Below are 17,511 nucleotides of genomic sequence, written 5' to 3' on the forward strand. Positions count from 1 at the left end.
AGACACTATTGGGAATTATTTAAGTCCTTGCATTGCAATGAAGTACTACGTCTACCAGAAAAATTCATGAAGCACGTTATAAATGCTTCTATAGACAGCTTCTACTGGTTTTGCTTTCATTATGGTTATTTGTGTCAGTTGGTCAATGAACATTTAAGTGCCTACTATGTGAATGTCATAGTTCCCTTTCTTGATTTAAGCTCCATGAAATCAAGGCTGCCTTACTTCTGTATCTCTCCCAATATGCATCACATAACTCTGTATATAGTAAGCACTCAGATATTCTTTGAACTGAATTTGTTGAATTGACTTCACCAATCACCCAGTATATTTAATGCACTTATCATCATATTGTATCCTACAGCTATGTGTGTGTGAATATCTTATTATTATCTTATTATTATTAACCTCAGTTATTAGACTGTGAATGCTTTGAAAATTCAATTCGGTTCAATTTACTAAACATTTCTTAAGCTTAGTTACTATAGCCAAGTTGTGGGGTTAGATCCTGGGGGATACTAAGACAAATGATAAGTAGCCCCTGCCTTTTAGAAGCACACATTAAACTGAGAATAAGGACAAAAATGAACTGAAAATGAAAACAAAAATGAATTTTTGCTAAATGCTTTATTTCCCCCAGCACTTAGCCAGGCAGTCTGCATAGAACATGTGCTTAAGCACTGTTGCTTGTATCATCCTAGGTTTGATTGAGGTGTATCGTATTATGATTTAAGGCTGGAGAGCTAGGGAAGGTCTAGATCATGGGAAGCCACAAATACTGGGTTAAGTGGCTTGAACTTTGTTCAGTAGGCAATAAAATGGTAGGGAGTGAGCTTGACATTAGAGGTAATAGGAATAAGTGTTCATTTCAGTTTATGTAAGCAAACCCAATTTAGAAAAAAAAAAATGTTGTGGAGGACAGCCAGTATTCCCCATCCCTGACTTCCCATTCCTCTTACTGAGACAGTCTTGAAAGCTTATTTCAAGTTGTTTTAACATGTGTGCTTAGAGTCCTAGCCCCCTAAAACTAAAGAGGAAGGCCAGAAATTTGATCAAGTTGGAACAAACCATCTGCCTTCATCCTGTGTTTCAGCTAAGTCAGTATTTCGGTTTCGCCTCAACTGGTTCATTCTTTACTTCTAGAACCTTTTCCTAAGAATTAGGTGAACAGCTATTTATTACCATGGAACAACCTCTACCCTTCTGCTGACTATCATCTATCTTTTTTCTCCTTCACTCATAGTACTAGGTACACAGTACACTTCTTTGGGGACAACCTCTGTTTCTTAACCTGATTTTTCTAATCTCTTAGGTGGCTCATCCAAGGAAAAATAAGGACATAAGTCACACAGCATGGGAAGTCATGGAGGGGCAGTGATTTGCATCACTGAACACAAGATGCATTCAGAGGAGTTCTCAAATCTGTCCTGGACTTCTTCCCTTTCTTCATCTACTATCATAATTGACATTCATAATGTCAGTTGAGAAAGAGAGAGAGAGAGAGAGAGAGAGAGAGAGAGAGAGAGAGAGAGAGAGAGAGAGAGAGAGAGAGAGCGCAAGATCCTGTATCAGCTCAAAATTATTAAATCAATGGGAGTAGGCTATTGAACCAACAAAATAGACTTGCATATTTTTCAGTATCAAGGGTTGAAATAAAGAAACAGAACAGGTATTGGTTCCATATAGACACATATGCAGGCATATGCTTATACTTCTCAATTAAATTTTATGTATTTACTTAGATTCCTTCTTTACCAGAAAAGACTTACTTCATCATCCATGAAAGTCTTTTTTAAAACTCATTTCAATAAAGCTTGTGTTATTTTGATGACGTCAAAAGTTAGCTTTTCCCATTATTTGAAATCCATCCCTTCTCCTCCTCTCTGTGTTTCAGAAAATCTCCCTTCCACTTCAACAACAATTATTAATCTCAGAGAAGGGATAATCAGCTCTCTTGGTCATTTTGTAAACACTGGGCCATTTCTAATGTCAATAAGGGAGTCACATTATCACAATATGTCTCTATGGATTTAAAACTCTACATGGAGATATTTTTAAAGAAGGTTTCCTAGCCTATTTCAGTGCTATGGTTTTCAATAGTGGCCAGAAATAACACTCTCCTCAGCCAGGCTGTTTTAAGATTATTATTATTATTTTTGTGGGAAAAGAGGATTTGACTTTCCTTTCTTTTATGTTCTCTGGGCAATTTTCTTCACTGTGACTTTGTGCAGCTTTGCCTCACTTAGATCCAATTCATGAGAGAGTCAAGACCACCCCAGGATGTCATTGGTCCTCTTTGAAGACAAAGGATGACCAACACAACAGCAATTCTTCCTTGAATACTTCATCCATTTATTGACAAGTTCAAAGAAGGAGAGTCCACAGGATTCATGAGATCAGATGTATAGTTGGAAAGGATCTTGAAAGTCATATAGTTCTATCTCTTTATTTTACAGAAGAGGAAATTGAGACCCAGAGAAATTGAGTGACTTCCCCAAGGTCAAATGGTAGAGTTAGGAGTTATACCCAAGGCTTCAGGTTTCTGAGTGAGCGCTTTCCTCACTATACCACACTGCCTTCCATTTCGTTGAGGAACCTGGCTTCACTTCAAACTTTATTCTCTCTCTCACCTTCTCTATCTCTTTGCCAGCCCTGTTGCCCTTAGCTGGCTACCCTTCCCCCACTACTTTTGCACTTCCCTTTGTGTGCCATGGCTCCCCCACCCTGGCCTCCCCCGCTTTGTATACATACGTATTTCCAATGCTTAGCACAGGGTAAACATTGAATAAATGCTTTATTTATTATCCATGTATCTATCTATTTTGATTACTTTGGACTCTCACTATTCCAGAGTCAGGCCAGCTACATCTTCCCTTTAGGATTCTAGGGATACCCCTGAGGGTTTGAAGGTATCATTCTTTAATGCTATCAGATCAGGCTCCATTCTGGGGTTCTCTTCTTCTGTCAACCTTCAGTGATTAATCACCCAATTCCAGTTAACTAACATCAATTAACTTTTGTAAAGGGACATTTACTTTGAAGATACAGAAAGAAAAAAGTACAATTATTAACTGCTCCCCCCAAACACTTTAGGTGGTACACTCTGTCATAAACCCCGTAGGGCTCTAGCAACAGAGGTCTCAAACCTAATGGAGTTTCTAGAAAGCCTTGTCCAAGTCCAAATACAACATCACTGCTGGATGAGTCCTTGTCTCAACTACTGCTGGGATGGATCCTAAAGTTGTTCCTTGTGGTCTCTAAAATGGACTGGCCAGCCCCAAGCCTGCCCATGGATTCTAACTACTGGATCTAACTACTGGTAGGTCATGCTCTTGACCTTTTGAAATTTACAAGGTTGTAGCCTCCAATCTCCTTCACCTTAAAAATTAAAAAAAAGAGAAAACAGTGAAGAAAGAACCCAAGATCATAAAGACCCAGACACTTGTTGACCTCAGATTTGGGTGGTGGGGTGGGGAGGGCATCCAAGTCTTCTCAGCTTGTGGCATTGTGACTCACCATAATGCTGTCAGGTTATAAGAAGTCAAGTCAAGAGTCAGGATGAGGTCAACCAAAGTATTTTGGATGCACTCCCCAGTTCTGGCTTCACAGTTACAAGTCAATCTAAGAGTCGATCCAAATCACCATATGGTTAGCAGTCATAGAAGCAGTTGCAGAATGTGTGTACAGACACAATCCAAAGTCTATGCAGTAATTCTATCAGTCAAGCTCTCTCCACATGTTTGTAGCGACTAGGATCATTGGTCAGTCCACCATGACACTTAACCATGCAATTTTTACTTTTTGCCAGATCAGGGAAGAAGGGGAGTAGTCTCTCATAACACATCTAGCAACACCAGTGAAATCAGGAAATCAAAAATGAATAAATTAACATAGGGAGTTATATTTTTTTGCCTTTTTTGGAGGTGGTGGCGGTAATACCTAAGAATGGAGTAGTTTGAAAATGATTTCTTTGGTTTTAGTCTTAAATAGATTAAACCTTTATTTCTTTATCTGATGCTATGGTTTTTACTTTTAGTCATACCTAAGGCAAGATATGAATAATAATGATAATAATGACAACTAACATTTATGTAGTGTTTTCTGTGTTCCACGTACATTGTGCTAAGTGTTTTAAAAGTAAACATTAGCACAGTATATATTTCTTTTACCAATTCTTAGTACTTGTTGCTCATCCATTTATAAGACTGTCTCAGTCACATGCCCAGCTCCCTTCCCGTCCCCCAATAGGGGTCTGCTCAGCTCATTTGAATATGCTTTGTACTGACCTCTTGGAGAGCTGCTACTGGGTCTGCCTGATTGAACAGAAGCTTTAAATGATTGTGAATTTTAGCAATAGCTGTGATCTGAATTCCAGAGCTTTGGACAATACTAAATGTTCTTATCAGCCACTGTATTAATAAGAGAATTGGATGATCAGGCTGTTAGGAAACACTCTGTAAATAATCCATGAGCCTAGAGACTGACAGGGCAAAAATAATTGTTAAACATGACCTATTCAGTGTAGGCGATCATTCCCCACTATCCTTTAAGACTTCAGCCTCTTTGCTTCCAAAGGGGAGGCTAGTGTTTGCAGGAATTGTCTCAGCCCGCCAGAATGAAGAAAAGGGGATTAACTTCCTCCTTGGGTGACCCATCCAAAGCGTTTCCCAAGTCTCTATCAGAATGGACAAAGTGCAGCAGAGAGCCGGGGAGATTCCTTATTACTTTTTTAAAAAAATTAATTTATTTGTTTTCAGTTTTCTACAATCACTTCCATATATCTTAGATTTTCCCCCCTCCCTTCCCCACTTTTCCCCCTCCCTCTCCCCTTCCTCCCTGAAATGGTGTGCAGTCTTATATAGGTTCTCCATATACATTCTTATTAAATATATTTTCACCTTAGTCATATGTCATAGAAGAATTAAAATGACTTTATTTCTTTTTTACTGTTCTAAGGATAGCTTTTGTTTTTGTAACAGAGTCATTTAGAAAGACATTTCCAGGAATGAGGAAGTGATAGTCCTGGCACATAGTAGGTACGTAATAAACATTTATTGACTGACAGGTCTGAACAGATCTGGGATAGTGTGTTCAGATCTGGCCATCATAATTCAAGAATGGTAATGATAAGGAGTATCCATGAGAAGGCAGGACCTAGAATAGCAAAGGGGCCAGAGGCCATGCCATAGGAAGATAGCTTGGAAGAACTGGGGGTGATTAGCTTGGGATAGAGAAGACTCAGGGAGTATTTGGAGGGCTGTTGTATGAAAAAAGCATCTGATTTATTCTGTTTGGTCCCACAGCGCAGACCCAGCAGCAACGATGAGAGGTTGCAAAGACACGTATTTTGGTTTGGTATCAGGAAAAATTTTCTAATGATTCCCACTGTTCATAAGTGGATTGTGGGGAGCAGGAAGGAGAAGAATAAACATTTATTTAGCACTTACTGTAGCAGGCATTTTACAAATATATCATTTCATCTTCACAACAAGCTTGTGAAGTAGATACTGTTATGATTTCCATTTTACAGCTGAAGCAAATAGCAATTAAGTGACTTGCCCCAGGATCACATAGCTACTAAGTATCTGAGGCAGGGCTTGTCAGGTCTTCCTTACTCCAGATCCAGCACTTTATTCGCCCCACTTCCTAGCTGACTTGTGACATAGATTCCCTTTTGAATAACTCACTGCTGGATCAGTTGTGTTAGGGATTCCCTGTTGGCAATGAGCTGGATCCAATTATCCCTGAGGCCCCTCCAACTCTAAAAGTCCAAGATTTTAAAATAAATTTCTGGATATTCCCCACTCCCATCCCAGAGCTCTTATTTGTTACAAAGATAAACAGTTAAACAAACAAAAAAAAAAAAACCTGCCACAGTAGCCATATTTGATAGTGTATAACACAGTCTACACCCATGATTGCTTAACTCCTCACCAGAAGGAATGAGTTTTACTTCAGAAGAAATTGTTTGGAAAGGAAGAACCTGGATATTGAGGAATAAGAGGGATTTTTAAAATAAATTTTGGAAAGAACCAAATTATCTAAATTTAAGGAATTCATCAGAGACTTAATCGCTCCATCCTCAGTCACAGGGACAGGTAGAAACTTGGATCTATGAAGAGGCCACGTCTTCTTTCCTGTGATTCCTCACTGGTCCTCATGGGGAACTGTGCAGGGCTGACCCAGACTCACAGGTGCATTAGAGACATTTAAATAAAAAAGCTGAGCACCAACAAGCAAAAGCCTCCTCTTCCTCATTCCCTCTGCCTTCCTTCCTCACTATAAACGGAAAGTTCTTTTATGTTCATGGAGTAATTGACTCGAAGGGGCAACTAGGTAGTACCATAGTGCATAGAACCCCTGGCCTGGAGTCAAGGATACATCCTTCAGAATTCAAATCTGACCTAAGACATTTACTAGCTGTGGGAACCTGGGCAAGTCACTCAACCCTACTTCCTCAGTTTCCTCATCTGTAAAATCAGCTGGAGAAAAAAATGTCAAAGCACTTTAGTGTCTCTGCCAAGAGAAGCCCAAGTGGGGTCATGAAGAGTTGGACATAACTGATGAACAACAACAACCGACTTGAGTGTAGCCCAAGGTCCAAATAATATTTATTCTGCTATGAAAATCCACTTTGTGTTATGGAAAGATCTTGACTTGGAGTTGAGAGAGGATAAGGTTTGAATCCTGTTTCTGACAAAACGACTTTGGGCAAATTCCATGGCTTTCAGCTGCCTCATTTGTAAAACAGTAGGGTTGTACTTAATAACCCATAAAATCAAGTAAATGGTGGTCCAGCCAGGTGGACATGTCCATGTGTGACACCTGCCTTTGCTGCTCCCTCAGGATGGCTGAGATGGGCATCTGTTCCTGGTCCTTCTTAGTGCACCTGGAGGGGGACAGCACCTCTGCAGGCAGAGGAGCAGTCGAGGAAGTCAGGAAAGATTTTGAGGAAACAGAGGAGCAACTTCAACCTCATGGGGAAAAGAAATTCACTTGACAGGGTCTCCTATCTCAAACATACCTCATGAAAACTGACTTCACTGGAATTTGGAATCAAACGTCTTCACTCCTGAAAGTAAAAATCTACCTGGAAGGGAAAGGGCAGCCAATGGTGAGCTGAAAAAGGATCATTTGGAAATTCCAGAACAACTTATAGAATTTAGTTTGTCAGAGAACTTACAGAGAAGATCCAAAAACAGTAGTAAGCCTGAGATGTTTTAATTCCGGAGCTACCCTCATCATGAAGCAATAACTATGGAGAATGGGACCAAAATTTGGCTCCTGCCTTCCGAATGTCATCATCTTCCTTGATCTGTGCCTACAACACAAAGAACAAGTGAACAAGCAGCTTTATCTTTTTAAGGAATAGTTAATATGCTTTGAATGTATAAGATGAAGTGTTTCCAGTGGGTGTTATCAGATTTCATTACTGTAATATATGTAGTATGATAATATAAATAACATACGATGTAAAATGGTGCCCATGAAATCAGCAGAAGCATCAAATTATATCTGTAGGAGATCATGATGAGAGGATTTGTATGTGCAGCATGTTGTTACCCATGTAAAATTAAAGACACTGAAACAACTGCAGCTCTTTGTCCATGATACATAAGCTTTTTGTTGTCTTGAAAAGACATAATATAGAAATGGGTATTGTTTTTAAGGACTATGCTCTGAAGAGACAGATTGTAGGTTCCGACAGCTATGGTACATCATCCATCATTTGCCTGTTGTAGTTTCATGTCCTTAGTAGGGCACCACTCATGAGCACAACCCACCAGCACAACTCACCAGCACAATGCTTGCTTTCCTGGTTGTCCATCCTTAAATGTAAACAAATGTGCATGTGCCTAGATGAACAAAAAACCCTGACTATTTCTAAAACTATTTTAAACTCGAAAAAGTTGGTTTTCCACACTTGTCAGTAAACAAGGAATTATTTTTATTGTTCAACAAATACAAGAGACTATACTTGATATTTCCCTGTCATTTAAAAAAATACTACTGGCATCAATAAATTCTTGTTTCTTGGTATAGAAAAACCAAACTGAATTAAATGATTTTCTTTTAACTTTTTGCTAATGTTTATCTACACATGCTGTCAGAAACAACCATGTTAAGAAGGTAAAATTAGTGTCTCAGCACAACAGGCCTCTGGAGAAGGCAATGAAGGGCCTGTGGCCCCCTTTCTTTCTTCCTCTTTCAGCATCATCAAAAGGAAAAGTGATAAAACAGCAGAAATATTAGTTATATGCTGAATTAAACCCCATAACCTATAGGAAAAAATTCTCTACAATAAAAGCTCACAGTACATTGGTAGAATTTTATGAAAATAATTAGGATTCTAATTATTTGCCTTACATGAACTAGACAAGATTCACATCTTTACTAATCTCTTTAGATAAAAAATTTATAGGAAAAAGGAAGGTTGCCTTCAACTTTTATGGATTATCTGACTTCCCAGCAATGAAGACAAAAACTTTTCAAAATGACTTCCAGTGCTTTGTTCACAAAAGACTTTATTATCTAATGACGTATACTGAAAACATACAAAAATCTGCATGGTCCACTTTACATGAAGCAGACAAATCTTCACTTTACGGTGACTCTCAACTATGTTATGTAATAGACAACACTTTAAAGTCACATTTCTTAAAGAAAACTTCATTTACAAAAGAAATAAAAGGGAAAGAAGCAATTGCCACTTTTAAATAGAAGCTGCTTTGTTCGAGGACAAAGGTTATGCCTGTTTTGAAAGAACATGATCACAAATAATGAAACTAATGAACAAATGAACTTTTACCATAAAGCAATGCATTTTCAAAATGACACAAAGAGTTAAACATTTTTATGTTGTCCATTTAACTTTTAAATTTGAATTTTCAGAACTATATCCCAACATTTACAATTAGTAAATAAAGGCTGTTAAGTGTCATACTATGCCACTGAGAACTGTATTTAACAAAATGTATAGGAAGTTCATTTAAAAAATTAAAGTAATAAGAAACAGAACACTGAAGGTGCTTTACCCATCAGTTGTCCACTCTCCAAAGTTTAAATTTGATAAACAGAATAAAGATTGTAACAATATCACAGTTGTGATGCCAAAAAATAAAACCAGATCAATTATTGAACACGTAGGGAATTCTGCCACAAAACTACTGTCCCTTGTTTGCAAATAACATCTTAATACTGATAGTTTAGCTTACCTTCAGCATACTGAAGCTGTATACAACCAGCTTTAAAAGAGACCATCCCTGCAGGGAGGCTCAAGAAGGAACAGACCCCTTTTAGCTCTAACTACAGCAAGTTCATGTTGCTGTGGCCTGCATACACACATACCCCTAGGAAAATGTGAATATAAACAGCATTTATGCTGACTTTTTTAAAAAACAAAAATGAAGCCATCTGCTAAAAAAAACAATTATCCACCCACTATTACTGTTCATTTTATAACACTTTTTTCTTTTTTGATGTGAACTGTAACCATTTACATTAGCATTGTATTTATGTGCAGTCTTAGCAATAAAACAGTTCTACAGTGAAAATTTTTATGTAAGACACAAATATATTTACTCTAACAGTTCTACAAGAAATATAAGCCTTGGTTTTATTTCAAGTGCATCATGCTTCCTCAATTTGCAGGGGAAATATTTATGAGTTTATGTACATTAATAAACTGTTTCAAAATTAAAAAGAATCCTAACATTCCTATTAGCTCTGAACTGATGAACTTATGATCCTCATTCCCTTAATCATTCTGAGCCTCTATATCCGTACCTGTAAAATGAGTTTAATAATACTCATGATCCCTTTCTTACAGTCCTGTTCCTAGGATTTATCTGATGAGAAAATGTAGGGCTGGGGTCCCATCCACTTTCAAGGGCTAGGTAGCTCACAGTTTAATGACTATTGTCAAGTACTTTACTTACATCAGACCTTTGAATGAATGTCAACTGTTATGATTCCATTTGCTCTCAAATCTCAGAGCCAGAAAGAGGAACTGTCACCTGGAGATTTCCCCATTTGTTTTATTTATGCACCTGTCATGGCCTTGGCATCATTTTAATGCTGTTCTCAGTAGGTAAAACACACTCTCTCTAACGCATACCACAACTTCATCACTTTGGGTTTGGCTCTTGGAAATGATTGGAAAACTTCTATCTTTGGTTTCCATTTCCAGGCTGGAATGAGATGTGCTTTTTGCTTATCTTGCTTTTAGGGGATCTGACTGGAGGGAGTGAGCCAGCTTCTTCTCTGTCTGAGCTGAGGACCAAACAACAGGAAATGGGCCTGAACTGGAGCAGGAGAGACTTAGGTTAGACATCCTCTTGCTTTCTGCTTGATAAGTGCTTTGCGCTGTCAAATAAGACCTCATTAGTAAGTCCTCTCTACATATTTAGAAATAGGACCAATGGTTCTCTGACTGAAAAGCCTAAGTGTCCCTTTGTCTGGACACAGGGGGCTAGATACAAGACTAGTCTTTGGATTTTGGCTTTTGGTTTGTTTTCTTTTTCATTTTGTTTTAAGTTTTAATTGATGCCTTTTTCTTCACATCACCATAATTTCCTTCAATTTCTCTCATCCTTCTCTACCATCCCATGTGACAAATAGTACTTATTATGTATATTTATTTTTAGTTTTCAACATTCATTTACATAAAATTTTGAGTTCCAAATTTTCTCCCCATCTCTCCCCTCTCCCCACCCCAAAACACCATGCATTCTGATTACCCCTTCTCCCAATCAGCCCTCCCTTCTATTTCACCCCTCCCTTCCCTTATCCCCATTTTCTCTCTTTTCTTGTAGGGCAAGATAGATTTCTACAGTCCATTACCTGTATTTCTTATTTCCCAGTTACATGCAAAAACAATTCTGAACATTCGTTCCTAAAACTTTGAGTTCCAACTTCTCTCCCTCCCTCCCTCCCTACCCATCCCCACTGAGAAGGCAAGTAATTCAACATAGGCTATATATGCTCAGTTTTGCCAAAGACTTCCATAATAGTCATGTTGTGTAAGACTAACTATATTTCCCTCCGTCATATCCTGTACCTCTTTTATTCTATTCTCTCTTTTGACCTTGTTCCTCCCCAAAAGTGTTTCCTTCTAACTGCTCCCTCCTCCCATTTTCCATCCCTTCTACCATCCCCTCACCCCACATATTCCCTTTTCCTCTGCTTTCCTGTGGTGAAAGATAGATTTTTATATCAAATTAAGTGAGCATGCTATTCCCACCTTAAGCCAAATGTGATGAGAGTAAGCTTTACTTTTTCTCTCTCACCTCCCCCTTTTGCTCCTCCATTGAAAAAGCTTTTTCTTGCCTCTTTTATGAGAGATAATTTGTCCCATTCCATTTCTCCTTTTCTCCTCCCAATATATTCCTCTCTCACTCCTTAATTTTATTTTTTTACATATCATCCTTCCTTATTCAACTCACCCTATGCTATGTGTGTGTGTGTGTGTGTGTGTGTGTGTGTGTGTGTGTGTATAATCCCTCCAACTACCCAAATACTGAGAAAAGTTTCAAGAGTTACAAATATTATCTTTCCATATAGGAATGTAAACAGTTCAACTTTAGAAAGTCCCTTATGAATTCTCTTTCCTGTTTACCTTTTCATGTTTCTCTTGATTCTTGTGTTTGAAAGCCAAATTTTCTATTCAGCTCTGGTCTTTTCATAAAGAAAGCTTGAAAGTCCTCTATTTCATTGAATGACCGTTTTCCCCCCTGAAATACTAAACTCAGTTTTGCTGGGTAGGTGATTCTTGGTTTTAATCCTAGTTCCTTTGACTTCTGAAATATTCTATTCCAAGTCCTTTGATGCCTTAATGTAGAAGCTGCTAGAGCTTGTGTTACCTTGATTGTATTTCCACAATACTTGAATTGTTTCTTTCTGGTTGCTTACAATATTTTCTCCTTGACCAGGGAACTCTGGAATTTGGCTACAATATTCCTAGGAGTTTCTCTTCTTGCATCTCTTTCAGGAGGTGATCAATGAATTCTTTTTTTTTTTCATTTAACTTTTAACATTCATTTTCACAAAATTTTGGGTTACAAATTTTCTCCCCTTTTATCCCCTCCCCCCCCCAAACACCAAGCATTCTAATTGCCCCTATGACCAATCTGCTCTCTCTTCTATCATCCCTCTCTGCCCTTGTCTCCGTCTTCTCTTTTGTCCTGTAGGGCCAGATAGCTTTCTATACCCCTTTACCTGTATTTTGTATTTCCTAGTGGCAAGAACATTACTCGACAGTTGATCCTAACACTTTGAGTTCCAACGTCTTTACCTCCCTCCCTCTCCACCCCTTCCCTTTGGAAGGCAAGCAATTCAATATAGGCCAAATCTGTGTAGTTTTGCAAATGACTTCCATAATAGTTGTGTTGCATAGGACTAACTATATTTCCCTCCATCCTATCCTGTCCCCCATTACTTCTATTCTCTTTTGATCCTATCCCTCCCCATGAGTGTCGACCTCAAATTGCACTCTCCTCCCCATGCCCTCCCTTCTATCATCCCCCCCACCCTGCTTATTCCCTTATCCCCCACTTTCCTGTATTGTAAGATAGGTTTTCATACCAAAATGAGTGTGCATTTTATTCTTTCCTTTAGTGGAACGTGATGAGAGTAAACTTCATGTTTTTCTCTCACCTCCCCTCTTTATCCCTCCACTAATAAGTCTTTTGCTTGCCTCTTTTATGAGAGATAATTTGCCCCATTCCATTTCTCCCTTTCTCCTCCCAATATATTTCTCTCTCACTGCTTGATTTCATTTTTTTAAGATATGATTCCATCCTCTTCAATTCACTCTGTGCACTCTGTCTCTATGTGTGTGTGCATGTGTGTGTGTGTAATCCCACCCAGTACCCAGATACTGAAAAGTTTCAAGAGTTACAAATATTGTCTTTCCATGTAGGAATGCAAACAGTTCAACTCTAGTAAGTCCCTTATGACTTCTCCTTGCTGTTCACCTTTTCATGGTTCTCTTCATTCTTGTGTTTGGAAGTCAAATTTTCTTATCAGCTCTGGTCTTTTCATCAAGAATGCTTGAAAGTCCTCTATTTCATTGAAAGACCAATTTTTCCCCTGAAGTATTATACTCAGTTTTGCTGGGTAGGTGATTCTTGGTTTTAGTCCTAGTTACTTTGACTTCTGGAATATCCTATTCCATGCCCTTCGATCCCTTAATGTAGAAGCTGCTAGATCTTGTGTTATCCTGATTGTATTTCCACAATACTTGAATTGTTTCTTTCTAGCTGCTTGCAATATTTTCTCCTTGACCTGGGAACTCTGGAATTTGGCCACAACGTTCCTAGGAGTTTCTCTTTTTGGATCTCTTTCAGGCGGTGTTCTGTGGATTCCTTGAATATTTATTTTGGCCTCTGGTTCTAGAATCTCAGGGCAGTTTTCCTTGATAATTTCATGAAAGATGATGTCTAGGCTCTTCTTTTGATCATGGCTTTCAGGTAGTCCCATAATTTTTAAATTCTCTCTCCTGGATCTATTTTCCAGGTCAGTTGTTTTTCCAATGAGATATTTCACATTATCTTCCATTTTTTCCATTCTTCTGGCTTTGTTTTGTGATTTCTTGCTTTCTCATAAAGTCCTTAGCCTCCATCTGTGCCATACTAATTTTGAAAGAACTATTTTCTTCAGTGAGCTTTTGAATCTCCTTTTCCATTTGGCTAATTCTGCTTTTGAAAGCATTCTTCTCCTCATTGGGTTTTTGAACCTCTTTTGCCAATTGAGTTAGGCTAGTTTTCAAGGTGTTATTTTATTCAACATTTTTTTGGGTCTCCTTTAGCAGGGAGCTGATCTGCTGTTCATGCTTTGACTTCATGTCTCTCATTTCTCTTCCCAGCTTTTCCTCCACCTCTCTAACTTGATTTTCAAAATTCTTTTTGAGCTCTTCCATGGCCTGAGCCCATCGAGTGGGCTGGGACACAGAAGCCTTGATTTCTGTGTCTTTGCCTGATGGTAAGCATTGTTCTTCCTCATCAGAAAGGAAGGGAGGAAATGCCTGTTCTCCAAGAAAGTAACCTTCTATAGTCTTATTTCTTTTCCCTTTTCTGGGCATTTTCCCAGCCAGTGACTTGACCTCTGAATATTTTCCTCACACCCACCTCACCTCCTGATCCTCCCAGCCAGAGTTTGGGGTCTGACATTCAAATGCTGCTTCCAGTCTCAGGGCTTTGGGCGGGGGCAGGGCTGCTATTCAGTGTGGGATTAAGTTCAAGTGGTCAGGTCCGGGCAGGGCCGCCTCATGGGCTCAGTTCCCTGAGGGAATTTATGCACAGACCTTCAACAATGGATCCAGGCTCCTGTCTGCTTGGGGAGCCTAGGTCTGCCACCGCCCCTCAGCTTCTGCCTCCCGAGGGGGCCCGAGCCATGGGGGCACCCCACTCCCCCCTCGACCTGCCAAAGAGACTCTCTCACCGACCCCTGTCACCTGTGGGTGGAGGGACATGTGCGGCCGCTGGAGATCCCATCCCTGAAGCCCTCTCGGATCTCCTCCTCTTGGTGCCGCGGCCGCGGCAGGGCTGCACTCAGCTCCCAGTCCCAGCGCCCAGTCCGCAGCGCGAAGGACCTTTTGAGAGAGGTCTGCAGGTCTCTCTAGAACATAAATCTCCCTCGCTCCAATGTTCTGTGGCCTCCGGGTGCAGAATTCGCCGTGAGTTACCTCCTTGTATTTGTTCCATGGGTTGTGGGTTCGGAGCTATGTGTATGTGCGTCTTTCTACTCTGCCATCTTGGCTCTGCCCCTGAATTGTTTCAATATTCATTTTGCCCTCTGGTTCTAGAATATCAGGACAGTTTTCCTTGATAATTTCATGAAAGATAATGTCTAGGCTTATTTTTTGATCATGGCTTTCAGGTAGTCCCATAATTTTAAAATGGTCTCTCCTGGATCTATTTTCCAGGTCAGTTGCTTTTCCAATGAGATATTTCACATTGTCTTCTATTTTTTTCATTCTTTTTGTTTTGTTTTGTAATTTCTTGGTTTCTTATAAAGTCATTAGCTTCCATCTGCTCCATTCTAATTTTTAAAGACCTATTTTCTTCAGTGAGCTTTTGAACCTCCTTTTCCGTTTGGCTAATTCTGCTTTTTAAAGCACTCTTCTCCTCATTGGCTTTTTGGACCTCTTTTGTCAGTTGAGTTAGCCTATTTTTAAGGGTGTTATTTTCTTCAGCATTTTTTTGGGTCTCCTTCAGCAAACTCTTGACAAGCTTTTCATGATTTTCTTGCATCTCTCTCATTTCTCTTCCCAATTTTTCCTCCACCTTTCTTACTTGATTTTCAAAATCCTTTTTGAGCTCTTCCATGACCTGAGACCATTGCATATTTATTTTGGAAGTTTTGGATGCAGAAGCTTTGACTTTTAGGTCTTACTGTGATGGTATGCATTGTTCTTCCTCATCTGAAAGGATGGAAGAAAATACCTGGTCACCCAGAATGTAACCTGCTATAGTTTTATTTTTTTCCCCCTATTTGGGTTTTTCCCCAGCCAGTTACTTGACTTTTGAGTCCTTTGTCAAGAGGAGAGTATACTTTGGGGACCTGTAAGTTCTCAGTTCCTCCAAGGTGGCACAATCAGGGGAGATGAGTTTGCTCCTCTCCTGGCCTGCACTCTGGTCTGGGAGTAGCCACAGGCATTCTGTTCTGCCCAGGATCTGTCTGCAGGGTTCCCTCTCCAAACCCTCCACCAGCTCCACCATCAACATATTTCCTCAACCCAGGAGAGCCACTGAGGACTGAGACCCAGACCAGCTGCTCAATTCCCCCAAGGGTCTTAGGTGAAGGACTCCAAAAATAGATGCTGTAGTTGCAGTGGCTGCTGCTGATGGTGCAGACCACATCCCCTTCTCCTGGTTGAAGGTGCTTTCTCACTGACTTTTGAAGCTGTCTTTGGCATTTGTGGGTTGAGCAATCTGAGAACTGTTGTTGCTGGTGGCTTCCTGAAGCCTGTTCCAGGTCCTGTCCCTGCCGTGCCATGTGGCTCACACTAGGCTGCACTCCACTCTGTGCCCGGTGTGATAGATTGTTCTTGTCCACCTTCCAGGCTGTCTTGGCCTGGGAAGCTCTTTCATTCTGTTGTTCTGTGATTTCTGCTGCTTTAGAATTTGTTGAGAGTCATTTTTCACATGTATTTTATGGGCTTTTTGGGGGAGCTTTCACAGGTCTGTTTTTCTGCTCCACCATCTTGGCTCTATTCCCTGGATTTTGGTTTCTGGAGAAAGAAAGGCCAAGGGCATGTACTAAGGACAAGAGTTTACTAGTGGAAGAAAGATGGAAGTCTAGGAATCAAGTGATAAATAGATCACAGATTTCAAGCTGGGCCTTTTGTACTAAGTACCTACTGTGAGTCAAGCACTGTGCTGAATTTTGGGGATACAAATTGAACAGCTGAGACAGTCCTTGTATTATAAGTAAATACTTTGTGAAGTGTTGTTTTACCTCCTCATCATGTGAAATAATTCAGGGATGGAGCTATCACTGAAAAGTGATCATGACTGGTGGTAGTAACATTAAGTGCCTTACTCCATAATAGTAATTCACTTTAGAATGATTTTTCCCCCGTTTCTCAAAGATTGTGTGCTTTGAAACATGCAGAGAGATTTCGAGGCTGGAGAGGGAGGGGGAGCCCAGAATGCTGAAAGTTAACCACAGTTCTCTCCCAGATTTATCAGGTAAATGTTATGGATTGTTGTCATTTAATTTATGGGATTAGTTTGACTTTCAATTGCAGGCTTCACATTGAATCACCTTCTATCTCTGGCTTTGTAACTAGCACTCCTTACACTTGATCTTTCATTTAGAGAGGGATTATCAATAATTAGACACTGTGGCCTTATTGATCAGCCAATCAATAGCCACATTAATCATCAGTGGTCTAAAAACAATTCAATCTTTGCATTGAAAGGAGCATGTGTAATCAAATTAGCATCTTTTGCTACCAGCTGGGTAGAGCCAAGGTTGTCCAGCTCAGGGGATTCTGGCGCAGAACCTGCCTGCCAAATCTGGCATAGTTCAGTTTTTGCTAAATTTAGTCTAATGAATATTCAGGTTGTGATTTGGTTTTTTCCCAAGTCCTGAAGTTTTACTTCTAAATGTGCGATTTAACATTTTAAAATAACCTCCCTCTGCCTCAGTTTCCTTATCTGGAAAACGGGGATAATAGTAACACCTACTTCATAGGGTTATTTTAAAAATTAAATTAGATAACATGTAACACTTTGTAAAGCTTGAAACACTATATAAATGCTTGCTATGACTAGTAGCATCGTCATCGTTATTTTTAAAGAAGGGTTGCCAAATGACCAGACTTAACTTCTACAATCTCTTCTCTCCTACCATGTTAATATGTTTCATTTGTTCCCTAAAGGGACAATAAAAACATAAAATTATCCAATGTTACGGTTAAATGTAAATGACCTTGGAAGTCACCTCATCTAAGTCCAGGTAACTGGTGGTTGAAGGGGTAGAGCACTGGGGCTGGAGTCAGGAAGG

This window comes from Notamacropus eugenii, chromosome 6 (assembly GCF_028372415.1).
Source record: "Notamacropus eugenii isolate mMacEug1 chromosome 6, mMacEug1.pri_v2, whole genome shotgun sequence".
NCBI lineage: Eukaryota > Metazoa > Chordata > Mammalia > Diprotodontia > Macropodidae > Notamacropus > Notamacropus eugenii.